We start from the raw sequence: 16,885 nt of genomic DNA on the forward strand, positions 1-16,885 counted from the left end.
GAATTGCTTGTTTATGTAAAGCCTCTGAACATCTGCTCTGTGTAGGTGCTCATCACAGATGCAGCTTTGGTCTTCAAGAGGGAGATAAAGAACATACTAGCCGTGCAGGCTATGCTCAGCTTGGGAAATCGTGGATTCCAAAGAGTGCCAGAGGTTACCTACTCATACCGAACAGTGGAACCATCCCAGGTGGAAAAATGCCTATAATTGTCCAAGGCCATCAGGAGAGCAGATTGGTTGGCAACTCATTGTATGTCGCTGATAGGTAGGTGTTCTTCTTGTGAAATAATACCGTTTTCCAAGTCTCCTGAGGTTATCATGATGTCTTGCTTTTGTTTTGGCTTAGCTAAACATTCAATTGGTTTAATGCTCACTTCGGATTTCATATTGCCAACATAAACAGTTCAGGGGAAAATACAAAATCAACAGGAAAATTCAGGATCACAGATAGAATTGTTGGTTTAGAAGAGACGGGTCCCTGGAGTCTCACCTGTAACCACAACACTCCGTTTTCTTAACAGATATTTATGTGTCTGAGAGCACTGGCAGTGCAATTTGTAGTCCTTGCCCTTAGGAAACACAATCATAGCTGCATGGGGGAGACAGACAGAAGAGCCAAGTAACTACAATTCATATGTGTCACAGGTGCTCTAAGAGGGAAAAGGGCACCGAGTTGGTGGAGCATGAGGGAGGGGCATGTCCCCCGTCTCTAAATGAATAGTAGGGGCTGGGTTGCTCAGGGAGAGCTTCTGGGATGAGGTGAATAACCGAAATGTCTTGCAGGACTTAGCCAGTGAAGATGAGTAAAATGTTCCCGGAAGAGGGAAGAACATGCGTCCCTTAAACAGGTCTCATCATGTTTCCATTCTTGGGTTGCCTTCTACTTTGCTCTGTATCCTGTTTCTCTTTCCATAGCCTTGGTAAGTCATTACAAAAGAGGGAAAGGCCATTGCGATGAAGTGAATGTATGTGTCCCTCCCAAATTCATATGTTGAAGTCTTAATCCTCAAAGCAATGGTACTTGGAGATGGGGCCTTTGGAAGGTAAGTAGGTCATGAGATGGAGCCCTCGTGACTGGGATTAGTGCCCTCTCCACCGTGTGAGGACACAGCAAGAAGGCAGTCATTTGCAAACCAAATCCCTACTCGATACGGAATCTGTAGGCACCTTGTTCTTGGACTTCCCAGCCTCCAGAACTGTGAGAGATACTTGTCTGCTATTGAACAGACCCTGTCTATGGTGTTTATTATACCAGCCCAAGCTGACTAAGACGGTGGTGATAAACTTCAGTCCAGCCCTAGCCGGTTTGGCTCAGTGGATAGAGCATCGGCCTGCAGACTGAAGGGTCCCAGGTTCGATTCCGGTCAAGGGCATGCACCTTGGTTGCAGGCACATCCCCAGTGGGGGGTGAGCAGGGGGCAGCTGATCCATGTTTCTCTCTCATCGCTGTTTCTAACTCTCTTTCCCTCTCCCTTCCTCTCTGTGAAAAAAATCAATAAAATATATATATTTAAAAAAAAGCTTTAGTCCATTACCCTGTAAGAGTATAATCTGACCCGCTCCTTCCAATAGAAAAGAGCCATAGTGCCTCCTTTGTTATCCTGATAAAACCTTTTATAAGTTGAGATTAGAGTTTGGTCAGTGGCCCTGATATTGCCCTTGAGCCAGGTGACTGGGTGGGAAATAGAAAACCTAGAAATGCTCCCTTTCTCTAGAAGCATCGAAGCTGTTGCTGCTGCCAGTGGTTTGCACAGTACAATGTCCAGTGCTTAGAGTGCACATATTTTTAAAACCTGGCTCTTGTCCTCAGATGATAAAAGAGAGAAGTCTTTTTGAATTATAGGCTGTCTTTGGACAAAGAAAATTACAAATGCCTCTGGCTAGCCCTGGGAGGGAAGGAGTAGGTGACAATGACCAAAATGCCTTCTAAGTTTTCCTAAGAGACTCTCGGAAGATGCCATCCATTCTTCTTTAGGGGAAAATAGAACAACTGATTTGAATTTTTAAAAAAGCATGCTGATTTTTAAATAACTTAAAGGAAACTAAGTGCTATACAAAGTTATTTGGCTTATTTAAAATATTTTAAGACTCACAAGAAGTTGCAAAAATAGCACAAAAGGTTCCCATATACCTTTCACCAAGCTGCCCCCAATGAAAATATGTACACAACCATAGTGAATTATCAACTTACTATGATTTTAGTATGTTTACTTTCTAAGGAAGGACTTAAATTTGTCATACATTTGTTCATTTCTAAATTTATTAAATCCACAAATATTTAATGAAGGCTTACTCTGCTCCAAACATTGTACCAGGCCTCGTGGTTAAAAGTTGACTAAAGCATGGTGCATTCTCTTGGGAAACTGATGATCCAGTGGGGACACAGACCATGATAGTTTGTAAGTTCAAGGACACAGAAGCATCACATCCCCAGAAAACAGAGGAGAGCTTCCAAGCCAGATTGGATTTATAAGGGGAAAGTGATCTTTAATGACCCAAAGGGATCAGAAAATATTCGAGGCAGAGGAATTGCATGTATTAAGTCCCAGAAAGATAAAACACCAGGATTCATTTAGAGAACCAAACTACATCAATTTGAATGGATCAAAGAGCATGTACTAGTATGTGCTTCGGGTAAGTGGAGGCAGAGAAGGGAAGGAAGAGACAGCAGATAAGTGACGATAGGCATTCAGGGCCAGATCATGAAAGGCCCTTCTTGCTAATCTACCTCTGAAAGTTAACCTACAGTTCAGGGTGAGCCATTGGTGAGCTTTGAGCAGAGAAATAATATTACTCATTTGGGGATGATTGCTCCGACAGCAGGTGGAGGATACATTGAATAAAAATCCAAAGGCAGGAACACGGGAGTCCCCATTTAGTATAAAGCAGAGGGGAAGGACAGGCCCTGAGGCAGTAGGAAAGAGAGGGGGCAGAATCAATAGACTTCCGTGACTGGTTAGATGATGGGGGTGAGGGCTGAGTGAGAGCACAAGTCCAGGCTGACTTTTAGGCCTCTGGATCTGACCACTGGGTGGTATTAATGGAGACAGAAAATAGGAAGGGGGAGAGTGGAGAAGAAACTTAATTCTGGAGACATTAAGCGGAGGTGAAGTTATCCAGTTGGCAATTTGGGCCATAGGTCCTCCAATATCATCATTTGATGTCATTTTCATATAATGTTGATGAGATGCCATAAGAACTTAGCCTAGGTAAAATTGGTTTCATTACACATCACTTAAAGTTGCAGATCCTATTGATGGTGTTTATGAGAAATCACTGTATAAGGCTGATATTAGTGATGAAATATTATTAATTATAATAGCTTACCCCTTCAGTACCTAATTAGAGCTGTTGGTTTACTAGACTGTGTAAGTATTTTCTACCTTAATCTCTTTCCCCTCACTAGCTGACATTCCATCTGTATGACCCCAATTCCCATTTATTTCCTCTTCTTCCCTTTCTTGGAGCTTTGACAGAAGCCACTAGAGGGTGACATGACAACACCCACTTAAGTGGCCCAACAGGGAAAGCCTTCCTTATCCAGCAAAAGTCAGAATGGCAGGGGATACGCACCCTCCCAACAGGGAAAGCCTTCCTTATCCAGCAAAAGTCAGAATGGCAGGGGATACGCCCCCTCGCCGCCCCCAAGTCCGTGGAGAGAAGTGGGAGGTGGTGTCACCAAGAGGCAAAGCATGTGATTGTCACGCTACCGATGCCACCATCACCATACCAGAGGCAAGAAACTTCACATCTCTACCCCCATAATGCTTAGCGCCTTCTGACAAGGTAGGTGTCAGAAGGAACTCCTATTCCTCACCCCATTATAACTTACGCTCCAGGAAAAGTGAGCTCCTTATTTTGTTGCTGTATTTCTCACCCATCGAATGGAATACGATATTTATTTTTGCTCATCATTTCTAACTTTATGAAGTTTAAGATACTATGTAATGTCTGTACTCGAATAAAACAGCATGGCAAACAGTAATTTTTTTAAGCGCACTCTTGAAGTATTTAAGAGTTAGCATAAAGGTTTTCAACTGAATTTGGGTAAGGATTCTGGCAAATCAACTCCTTATGCTGATGTTATTAAATAAGTAAATAGGAGAAGAACTTGGCAGCATATGTGAAACATTAATTCACTCTTTTACTTATTAAATAAATACTCCTTGGGTGACTATTGATACAGCAACAAAAAAAGGAGCTCACTTTCCTGGAGCTTACGTTATAATGGGGTGAGAAATCGGAGTGCCTCCTGACACCTACCTTGTCAGAAGGCACTAAGCATTATGGGGGTAGAGTGTCTGGAATCACATGCTATTAGCAATCGCCATCATTGTCCTCATGCCTGTGTTTGCACCCCACTCCACAAAGCACCTCCCTATTCACTGTTTCATTTTGCACCGCATAGGGAGAACAGATGTTTTAGGAGAGAGGAAAATGGAAGTTCAGAGAGGTCAAGCTCAGGATACATTCCATGGGTGGGTGTGGTCTGTGGGTAATACACAAGGTTTTGTCTTCAGAACCACTAGTGCCCCAAGGAAGATCTGATAAAGAGACAACTGTCACTTGTGGATTGACAAGTTGATGGCATTTAAAGGAAAGTCCAGGTGACCAGCAAGCAGCTCTTTCTACTTTCCCACTTCTCACATTGGTAGGAAGGGCTCTGTTCACAATGAAAGGAATGGCAGAAATAGGAGCAGGTAAGGAGAGGACCCTTTGGGGTGAAAAAGATGTTGATAAACTTGGCCTCTTCTTGAGAGCCCAGAGGAACACTCCCAAGTCCCCTGGGTGGGGTGGGGAGACGTGGAGCCTAGAGAGACCCTTAGAGGGACTTCTCACTCTATACCCCCAAGTGCCATTACCAACCCAAGGCACCCCCTTAAGACAGCTGCCATTTCAGTACTGAAACCTCCACAGTAACTTCTTCAGCAACTAATTCTAAGCACCAGGATGGTAAGGAATCGATAAATATTCATCAACTAGCTAGATACGTAGACGATTTTAATAATTTAAAATCATCTCACATTATAATGCTGCTTGTACTATTTCTGCATTCATTTGCCATGCATTCATTTGCCAAATTTCTATCCATAAAAGGATGTTTCACTAGAGCACATCCTCTTTGTTAATAGAAAAGTATTCCTTTATTTTTGAAAAACAAACAGAGCTTGGTGACTGCAGGAAGCTTCTTCTGACTAATTCTATGTGACCCACTGTTCATTGAGGCAGATAATGTAACTCCTTTAAAATGCTGGCATTGGAGCCTGGCAGGCCCATCTCATTTAGGTGATTTAAAGGGACAGCAAAACTTCTAACCCCAAGGTCAGTCTGAAGTCAGCATCAGGCGTGCTATTCTACTGATAATATTATACTATATTTCCTTAAAGTTTAATAAATACATTTCTATTTGATTCTGATAATACATTTTGAGTCCCTGTGTGTGCCAGGCTTGTTGGCTTTGTTTGGAAATGTAATCTTGGAAATGTTTGTGAGGATGATTTGCAGGATGGGAAAACACATGAGGATCCTGACACTTAGGCCACCTTGCCTCTCCTTCGGATCATGTGACATCGGAAGGAGAGTGTCTCCCTGGATAGACAGCTGTTACACTACTTTGCACATCTAAAATGTTATGATTACTGTTGCTTATGTTTTGTGCTGATTGAGTGAGAAAAAAATAAGCACAGAGGGGAAATTAAATTGGCAATAGGATCCCTGCAAGGGGAAGCAAAAAGCAATATCTGAGGATTGCTGTTGTCTCTTTAATACAGAGAGGTGTCAAGGAAGAAGAAAAAAGATCTCCTTTGACACATATCTATGCTCATTTGTGTTGTTGCACATATGACTATAATGATGGCTATGTTTCTGTCTTTCCAGACTCCTCTTAGGGAGATGACGATGTATTTTGCATAGTGTCAGAGCGGCTGAAGCCACAGTTTAGCAAAATGATTTTCTCAGGGCACTGAGGCCTGGGATTGAATGAATGGGGAGTGGGGCCGCTGGTTTTCGGAAACTGGCCCTTCCCTTCCGCCTGGCATGTTTCAGAACGGTTGTTATCTGGGAGAGACCTATTCATTTGATGAAAGGGTGAGGTCATTGGGATGCCTCCACCCTTCCTACATTTACAATGCTGAGACCTTTTCTACCAGCATCAGACGCCAAAACCTGATGAGGGGTGGAGTCCAATAACCAAACTGAACCAGGAGACTTGTCTTCAGGGGAAAGTTGATTTCTATGGGCAGAGAGCTGAAGACTGTGTGTGGGAGATTGGCTTGGGTTAGGAAAATTTCTGATGCACAGAACTGTCAAGTAAACAAGGAAGAAAGGGGTTACCTAAGTGAACCTAATGGTGTGCCAATGAAAAAAACACACAAAAATGATATAACCTTTTTTTTCTGACCCGTTGCCAACAATGGAGAAAATTATATTGTTTTAAAGAAGTTAAGCATCAAGTGCAATACTCATGAGACTTATATGACTCAGCAATTTCCTGTTTTGACTCGAATGATATAAGCAAGTGCTTTTACCAAATTCTAATCCCCAAATCCTGATGTATGACTCATGCAGAGAACATGCTGACATACAATAGGTGATCAATGCCTGTATTTAAATGAATTAATTACTTAAAAAGTTAGTGCCTTCTTTGTGCTAGGCATTTGAGGGCCATTGAGATTAATCCACTAGAATCCTTATTCCCAATAAAGCTACAGGTTAATAGAAGAAATAATATTGCTTAATAAACCAGTAGCATACAAAATAACAAGTAATTTACAGCACTTATAGTTTATTCATTTAACCTAACAATGACCTGAATAGGTCGATACTATTATCATCCCTATTTTACATGGGATCAAAAACTAACCATAATATCTTTATGAAGGAGAGGAATTTGAAGTAAACGTCAAAAAACAAGTAGAATCTGGGTGTACAGGGATGAAATTTATGTCAAGAATTGTGGAGAGTTTGAGATTTTTACCTACTTGAAAGCTAACAACATAGCCTGCTCCAGTTTCATGGGTGCTGGTAGAAGACATGAAACTCAGGGTGAATAACAGTTTATTATTCATAGAGATAGCAGTAGCCATAGTATTCGCATTTTTAAATGTTTGTTCCCTGAGTTCTAACTCCCACAGGACAATGTAAAGATGGTCAGATAATACCTGCATGTGCTGGAGAAGAGAAACCCTGAGTTTAGGGAACCCAAATCTTTTATAATGGGCAGTAGGTGCCTTTACTCTGGAAGGAGACACTATCTTTATCTTCTAAGGCTGCTTTCTATACAAACATCTTTGAAAAGATAGTCCAGAACAAAAAAATAGTCAGTGCTTTTGCTCATAAAGCACATAGAAACATGAGACCCAAAGAGAAATATGTCCCAACAATAGGTTGATGATAAACAATTCATAGGAGAATGAGATGAACAACGAGTAGCAGGAGAAAAGTATGGGATACATATGGCAAGTAGTAAGTAGCTGAGTGCCTGGAGGGAAGAAAGAAGTGGCCAAAAAGTAATGGAAGGCTCCTGGGGGCAGATAAAGAAGACCTTTAAGCATGTGGGAGAAATATTTTTTTAATGCCTTATTTTTGCTTTTGCACTCATCTTGCTGCTAATAATACCAAATGATTCACCCTTTCATTGGGCCATCCAGGCTCCAATTCACTGAGCAGAGAAATATCTCTCTTGAGAAAAAACTTGCTTCCTCCTCTGAGAGAGGCGACAGCTTCGTAGAGTCTAACACTGTTCTCCCCTTGATAAGAGGCAATTTTCCAGTCATGCCATCTTCCCTTGGATGACATTGGGAAGGTGAAAAATGTAAATGTGTTTTAGTAGATTACAAACCCACATGTCATTGTCTATTTTCAGAGTGCCATCTGCAGGAGGCAGTAGTGAAGATGCCCAACTTCATTCGCCTTGCACAGATCGTGTGTGAGTGTGTGTGTGTGTGTGTGTGTGTGTGTGTGCATGTGTGTGCGTGTGTGTTTATTGATTTTAAAGGGAGGAGGGAGAGGGGGAGAGAGAGAGAAACATCAGTGAGAGAGAAACATCAATCAGCTGCCTCCTGCACTCCCCCTACTGGGGATCAAGCCTGCCGCACAGGCATGTGCCCTGCCTAGGAATCAAACTGGTGACTTTCCGTTGCATGGGACAGTGCCCAACCACACCAGCCAGCTGGGCTGCACAGATCTTTAATTCTTTCACATCTGTTTCCAAATGGGGAACTCCAGAACAACAGGTCTAGATACATGTCACTCCAGCACTTGGAAGAAATTATGCAGGTAAAGTATGTTTCTACTGGCAATGACACTACTTTGGGTTAATTCTAAGTTACTGCAGAATTGAGTTAAACTAATAATAATAATAATTCTTAACCTTCTCTTTATTGGAGTAGGAAAAATGAGAAAGAACATTGTGAAAGCCCTGTGGGGCTTTATGTGCATTTAGCTATGATGTTTGTATTAGCCCGCTTGGGCTGCCATAACAAAATTCCATAGACCAGGTGGCTTAAACAACAGAAATGTTTCTCTCACAGTTCTTGAGATCGGGGTACCCGCACGGTTGGTGTCTGGCGAGAGTTTCCTGCTTAGATTGCAGATGGCTGCCTCCTGCTGTCTGCTCATATGGCCTTCCCTTGGTATCTATGCACTGGGCAGGGCACACTTCTTGGTGTCTTTTTCTATTAGATCAGGGCCCCACCTTTACTACTTCATTTAACCTTAATTACGTCCTAAGGATCTTATCCCCAAATACAGTAACATTGGGAGTGAGAGCTTCCACATACATATTCGGGGGTGGGGGACACAATTCAGTCCATAGCAATATCATTTAATTCGCAACTAACTCCGGGAGGTCTTGATTTCCATTGTACAGATGAGGAAACTGGCTCAGAAAGGTTCGGTGAACTGTGCAAGGTTATGCTACTGATAAGTGGAAGTAGAGCTAGAGTTTGAAAGCAATTTTCTGGTTTCAGAGCTCATTTTGATTCCAATATCACAGGCTGCCTTGCAGTGGCCATTTGCTAATATGTTCTATATATTGAGTACTACCAAGTGTCAGCAACTTTGCCATAGAGTTTGCAAGCTAATATTTTTGTTTTAAATTTAAAGCTCCTGAACAACACAGGGGAGGCTCAAAGAAGTTAAATGACTTGCCAAAGAGCACAGGTAGAAAGTACAATGGTCAAAAACTTAAATCCAGATTAATTTTATTCCAATGCCAACATTTTCTATTTCTCTGTAATATATTTTTGGGGGTTGGTCAATTACTAATCAATGATTCGATTAGAATGCATTATAAGCTGGTGTACTTCAAACTTTCTGAAGTCATGAAAATTTCCTAACATGAAAAGTAATCCAACAGAAAATTGGTCAGGCTGCAAATTTTTAATATATGTAGTGACAAATAACATCAAAATCAAATTCATATTGGCATGTGCTTGAAATTCCGTGTGAAAGGGAGGCTGGTATGAATTGTAATCATATGAAAGAAATACTAATTGGTATTGGGTCAGCAGGCCATGCAAGTTTCAGTAAAATGGCTTTTGTTTCAGTTGTGCCTGGTCCAGCTCAAGTTTTGTTTTCTGCCCAAAGGTGGCAGCACACGTACTGTTGCTTTTTGGCGTGCTTTTGATAGCATTTAACACAGTGGAGACTTGGAGAGCTTCCAGGGGCCTTAAAGATCATCTAGGACAGCCACATCCTTTTGAAGCAGAGGAAGCTGAGGCCAACAAAGATTCTGTGGCCTGCTGAACACTCACAGCTTTTTAGAACCACAGCCCACACTGCAATCTAAGTTACCCGGCTCTATAGACAAGGCTTGGTAACAAATTCACAGGTAATAGGTGAAGATGAGAAAGTAAACTTGAGTTTAAAAGAAGGAAGGAAGAAAGGAAGGAAGGAAGGAAGGAAGGAAGGAAGGAAGGAAGGAAGGAAGGAAGGAAGGAAGGAAGGGACATTGGATACAGGAAAAACTACTTGATGCAAACTTAAAGTCTTGAAGTAGGCTGTAACTTCACAGAAACTTCAAGAGCTTAACCCCACTTACGAAATACATCTCATGTTTTAGGAAACAGTTTGAGTCCCTTGTTATGTACAATATCAAATATACCTGTGCCATACATACCAAGTTAGCACACCTGGGAGCTTTTAGAAATGTAGGGTTTCAGCCCTCTTCCTTCCAGAAATTGCTGAATTAGAATCTGTATTTTATAAGATTCCAAAGAGATTCAGAGGTATATCAAAGTGGTAGAAACACTGATCTAGAGTCTAGATTCTAGACAATGGCATGGTTCTCAAAGTGTGGTCACTGGGCCAGTAGCATCAGCATCATCAACTAAATCAGCAACTCTGGGTGGGGCCCAGCAATCTGTTCAATCTGTTTATTACAGGCCCTTCCGGTGATGTGGATGCATGGTACGGTGTGAGAAGCACTAAGGTGAACTTTGCCAACTCATTTGCCCTCAAAAGTCCCACATCTCTGGTAACTATCTGTTGGACTTTCATCTCCCACCTTCCTCCCTTTTGCCTCATTGAGTGGTTTATAGCAGACCTACTCACATGGCTTGGCTTCTGTATGCTGGCTTAACTTCATATCTATACCTATACCTATACCTATACCTATACCTATACCTATACCTATACCTATACCTATACCTATACCTATACCTATACCTATACCTATACCTATACCTATACCTATTCCTATACCTATACCTATACCTATAGTCATGTTCATACCTATATTTATATAACTGCTAAGCAATGAATTTCCTGGTTAAGGTACCACTAAGTGCCATTAGCTAGTTTGGGAGAATGGCAGTGTCTAAAATGGGATCATTTAAACTTTCAGAATTTACCGAAGAGGAGATTGTAAGATTTGCCATCACTTTGTTCTGACCCAAGTCCTATTATCACATACAGAGATAGATGCATGGGGCTTTTTGTGTACTTTTCAGTAGTTCAAAATTAATAACCCTTCTGTAATAAAATGTTGAATGGGCGCATTTTTACAGAAGCATGTGAAAGAACACACCAACACCTGCTCTCCCTCTAGGACAGGGGTCCTCAAACTTTTTAAACAGGGGGCCAGTTCACTGTCCCTCAGACCATTGGAGGGCCGGACTATAGTTTTAAAAAAACTATGAACAAATTCCTATGCACACTGCACATACCTTATTTTGAAGTAAAAAAACAAAACGGCAAAAACACCTGCATGTGGCCCGCGGGCCGTAGTTTGAGGACGCCTGCTAGGAGAATGAGACTGAGAGGTCACTAAGGGGAACAAGGGACTTCACAGCCCTTTGTTCATTCTATAAATATTTTCTGGAGCGCAGGCAGTGCTGTCTCAGACAATGGGGCCCACAACGATTTAAATAAAGGAAACTATCTCATAGGAGCCCGGTGCCTCCAGATGGTAACAGAATCATATGAAAAGGAATTGTGTAAATATGCGTTTACATCCGTATGTATGTAATATATGCCAACAAGGTTCCCATTATCATGAAATATTTGTGTTTTCTGTACCTGGGAATTTTCAGAGCTTCTTTTTCTTGTCATTTTCATAACAAACAACTAAGAGGTGCTGTTTTGCATGATAAACTAGCACAGGGGTTGGCAGGTGACTCCTGGTAAATTGCCTAGAGCCTCCTAACCCGAAAAAATACTAGAATCTGAACCTAAGGCCTTTTAGGTTCCAAACTGTACTGTGTTCTCTTCTGTATTCTTTTTTCTGCTGTACCAGAGAACAGCCTATAATAGTTGGTGAAAGGATTTGGGGATAAAAATCAGAGCTTTCAAAACATGTGAAGAGGTCACAACACTCTATAGAGAATATAAAAATTTAAAACAATTATAACTACAGCAAGTGGGAAACGAGGTTAATATTAATTTGTAACACATTTACAGAGCACTTCAGAATTTGCAGTGTGACTTACCTGCTTGATCCTATGTATTCCCCTTTAACAGATCTGTAAGGAGAGCAGGGTTTTGCCTGAATTCATAAAGCTTAGCTGAGCCTTGCTATCTCTCACCCCCAGGTTTTCTGATCACCTCGCCCCATGCTTTTTCTATTAGTTAGAAGTTTAGGATTTGGGAATTGTCCAACCTGAACTGCCTGCAGTGGTTTAGAAGATAAATTAATACAGCCCACAATTGCAATGTGATATATCCATTCACCAATGAGCAGAGTCGAGTAGCTTTTTCTAGCCCTACACACAGCATTGGTTTTGGCAGCTTTCCAACGTATGTCTCATAACTAGTAAACAGAAGCATTGGCGCTGGAGTTTGGGATTCCAAATCCTCCCAGAGCCTCTCCTACCATGCTATTAGCACATTAATGAGCTTACATGTATTTACTTATTTACCTCAGAGGCTGGATTTGGTAAAAGGTAGAAATGGCCTTCTCCATCCTAATTTTTATTAAATCTTTATAAAAGTGAGGTGTGTTTTATGTATTGCCTTTTATTTTGTATGGTTCAACGATGACCTTTGTTTCCTTCTTTGGTATACTCAACATGTCATTATCCTGAATTCTGCCATACTTTGACTCAACATGGGATAAGATAGTTTCTGGTGAGGCTTCTTCTTCTTTTTTTAATGTTTTTTTTTTTAAATTTAATTTTATTGTTTAAAGTATTACACATAGTAGTACATATATTTCCTTTTTTCCCCCATTGACCTTCCCCCAGCCTCCCCTAGCCTCTGTCGCATGTCCTCATCCCACCCCCTCAGTGTCTTGTGTCCATTGGTTGTGCTTATATGCATGCATACAAGTCCTTCAGTTGATCTCTTTCCCCCCCTCCCCAATACTCCCCAGCCTTCCTGCTGTAATTTGACAGTCTGTTCGGTGCTTCACTGCCTCTGGATCTATCTTTTTGTTCTTCAAGTTATAATGTTCTTTATTTTCCATAAATGAGTGAGATCATGTGGTATCTCTCTTTTTTTTTAAATTTATACATGGGTTATAGGATTATACTCATTGTAAAAAAGAAATTCAATGAATAAGAAGGGGAAAACCAGCAGTTATGCCCTCCCCCTACCTGAATCCCATTTCCCTTCTTAGAGGTCACCCATGGTAACAGCTTGATGTGTTTCTCTTTAAGAATTTTTTCTTTGTATTATATAAATAGTTTTTCCAAAAATCTTATGAGCCACGGTTATAACTGAGGCCTCTCATGGCACATAGTGGAGTTTTTTTTGTTTTGTTTTGTATTTTGGGGGGATTGGATATTTTTAATAGGTTTTTAAAAATTGAGGTATAATTGACATGTAACATTAGTTTCATGTGTATGACATAATGATTTAGCAACATATACATTGCTAAATGATCACCACAATAAGTATGGTTAATATCCATCATCACACACAGTTACAAAAGTTCATAGTGGAGTTTTGACGACACCCAAGGTTATATACACTGTCACAGAAATATAGTGATGGTATTGTTAGAGAATTATTATCTCATACTTTTATTTTATTTTATTTAGGTATTGTTAGAGAATTATTATCACATACTTTTATTTTATTTTATTTATTTTGGTGCTGAAAACCAGGACCAAACCAAACATAATTAAAAAAATATTTTTTATTGATTTTCAGAGACAGAGGAAGGGAGAGGGAGAGAGAAACATGGATGTGAGAGAGAAGCATCCATTGGCTGCATCCTGCATGCCCCTGACTGGGGATCGAGCCTGCAAGCCAGGTATGTGCCCTGACTGGGAATCTAACCAGCCACCTTTCGGTATACAGGACGAGGCCCAACCAACTGAGCCATACCAGCTAAGACCAAACGTAATTTTAAATTTGCATCTCATTCCCAGGCTACACTGCCTCAAGCCAACAAACACAAAATACATGTTAAGGATTTATCACTCTAACCTAATCATCTAATCTAATCAATGATATATATCACATTATATGTTGCTATATGTAACATATTAAATATATAATATTATATATTGATTATATTTATTTTGTCTTTCTTTTTTAAAAAATATACTTTATTGATTTTTAAAAATACATATTTTATTGATTTTTTACAGAGAGGAAGGGAAATAGAGAGTTAGAAACATCGATGAGAGAGAAACATCGATCAGCTGCCTCCTGCACACCTCCCACTGGGGATGTGCCCGCAACCAAGGTACATACCCTTGACCGGAATTGAACCCGGGACCCCCCAGTCCGCAGGCCGACGCTCTATCTACTGAGCCAAACCGGTTTCAGCAATATATTGATTATATTTATAATAAATCCTGTATTTCTCTTGAGAAGAGAAGAATCTTATAACTTTCTAAAATTGTTAAACCATTACTTTAACGTCAGCCTATAGGATATCTCTCCATTTCTGTGGATTTGCTGGTAGACCTCTCATTTACAAGGAGACCACGAGCCTCAAGAAATGGATATGGCCTCTGCAAAGCACTGGCTTGGGAGGCAGCCCGTGGCTCTGTTGTTGGTGCTGCGTCCCACTAGCCTGTGTGACCTGGGCCATCACACGGACAGGCGTCTCTGAATTCGTCTTTCCTGCAGGACACTTGGCCAGGCTGCCTTTCCTCCCTCCCTTCCATCTGCCTGCAGCCTGTCTCTCCCCCTGACCCCCCGCCCTCCCGTCAGGACTTAGAGTGCACCAAAGGAGTTGTCATACAAGTCATCATGCTATGGATGTGTGTGAGAGAGCAGATGTCTGAGGCACTCCTGGTGAGGGGTAGGTGTTACATGCAAAACCTCCAATCTAAATAGCAAAACTTCTAAAAGTCCCAAAATACCTAAGGGGTCTTTACTGCTCTGTGATTTTAGATCATTTTCAGGGCCTGAGTTTCTTCATTTATAAATGAGAGGGTCAGACTCATTAGATAACTTCTGAATCCACCCCCCTCAATTTTATATGAAATAAGTATGTATTGCTTGTCGATTATGTTCAAATCCGTGTGCCTTCATTAGATGCAGTCTCAAACTTCTTTCCTAGTCACCTGCTAAAGTTTGCCTGAGTCAATGTTATCTTTCTCGTGTGAATATCTGAAACATCTCAAATGGCATGACATTTCTCAACTCATGAAATTATCTATTAAAATAATTTGCGCCTTTTTATTAACAGAAAGTCATTTCCCCCGTAAGTGAGGATAATTGGACACATTTCATGAGAGGAAAGACATGTTTTGCTACCTTGCCTGCTGTTGAAAAATTAAACCCTATAGTACACGAGAAAATGAGATTATTCCCAGAAAAATATCATTTGCTCTGGAAACTGTCCATGTTACTAGTTCCAAATTCTGTCAAATTGACACCTTCTCAACAGCACATAAAGAAAGGGATCAGCAACTGTACCTCCAAATGGGAAGTTAGAAATTATGTGCAGCATCAATTAAATTGGTGTCAGTTTTGTGGTGGTATTTATTTATGGCAGGCGCAATAATGGCCCCGGAGATATCCAGGTTCTAATCCCCAGACACTGTGAATGTGACCTGATATGGCAAAATGAATGATAGGTGTGATTAAGTGAAGGATCTTGCTAGGGGGAGATTATCCTGGATGGTCCTGGGAATCACAGCTGTCCTTACAAAAGGCGGGCAGGGGAGATTTCACTACAGAAGTAGGAGGTGTGATGATGGAAGTAAGGGATTAGAGTGATGTGGCTGCAAGCTAGGGAATGACAAGTGACACCAAGGAGTGCAGGAAGCCTCCCGAAGCTGAAGAAGCAGAAAACAGATTCTCCCCTGGGGCCTCCCGGGAGAACCAACCCTGCGGGCACCTTGAATGTAGTCCTGTAAGACTGACTTTGGACTTCTGACCTGTAAGAGAATAATTTTGTGTTGTTTCAGGCTACTAAATCTGTGGTCCTTTATTGTAGCAGAATAAGTATTCTTTATAAGGCCTTCCTTATTATTTACTTAACAGTTTGATTTCAGGAGGAAGTGTGACAAGTATCTTTAGGGCCATAGATAGTCATTTGGTTGAACAGTCTTGGAATTCCTTCGGTTGGTAAGCTTTGTAATGAAAATCGATTTCTGATGCAATGCAGAAGAGGTACTGATGACTTAGAACAGAAAGAGTAGGGGATGGGGAGGAGGATGTGAATTACTCTGCTCAGGCAGTCCTAACAAAATACCATAGACTGGGTGGCTAAAACAGAAACTTATTTTCTCCAGTTTTAGAGGCTGAAAAGTCCAAGATCAAGGTTCTGACGGATCCAGGGCCTGATAAGAGCTGTCTTCCTGGCTCATAGCAGCTGCCATCTTGTCCCTCTTCTTTGTGTGTGTGGTGTGTGTGTGTGTGTGTGTGTGTGTGTGTGTATGTGTGTGTGAGAGAGAGAGAGAGAGAGAGAGAGAGAGAGAGAGAGAGAGATGCTGTCTCTTCTTATAAGGGCACTAATGCTATCATGGGGTACCCCACCCTCATGACCTCATCTAACCCTAATTACCTCTCATAGGCCCCATCTCCAACTATCACATCAGAGATTTGGACTTCAATACAGTGGAATCTTGGTTCTTGAACCTAATTCATTTCGGAAGGCTGTTTGAGAAGCAATTTGTTAAAAAACGAATCATTTTTTCCCACTGGAAATATTGTAAGTTGAATTAATCCATTCCAGACCCCCAAATGATTACCTGTTTTAACTTTTCTTATATACAGTATATGTCTAATGTACTGTTTGATCTATAAGTAAACACTTCTTTTCTTAAATGTATTGAACTACTCCCTATGAGCCTTAAACAAATTTTTCATATATCACTGCCTCTGAAATGCTATCACCAGCTAACTGCTTTTTGTTTATTCAATCAACAACAGTTTTCTACCTATTCAATTGCCTGTGATTGTTATTTTGTGAGCACTTTCACACCCTAAGCAACATTAGCACTCTTGATGGCCTCTCTATGTTTTTAAAATTGTGCTA

This window comes from Cnephaeus nilssonii, assembly GCF_951640355.1.
Source record: "Cnephaeus nilssonii genome assembly, chromosome: 14".
Classification (NCBI taxonomy): domain Eukaryota; kingdom Metazoa; phylum Chordata; class Mammalia; order Chiroptera; family Vespertilionidae; genus Cnephaeus; species Cnephaeus nilssonii.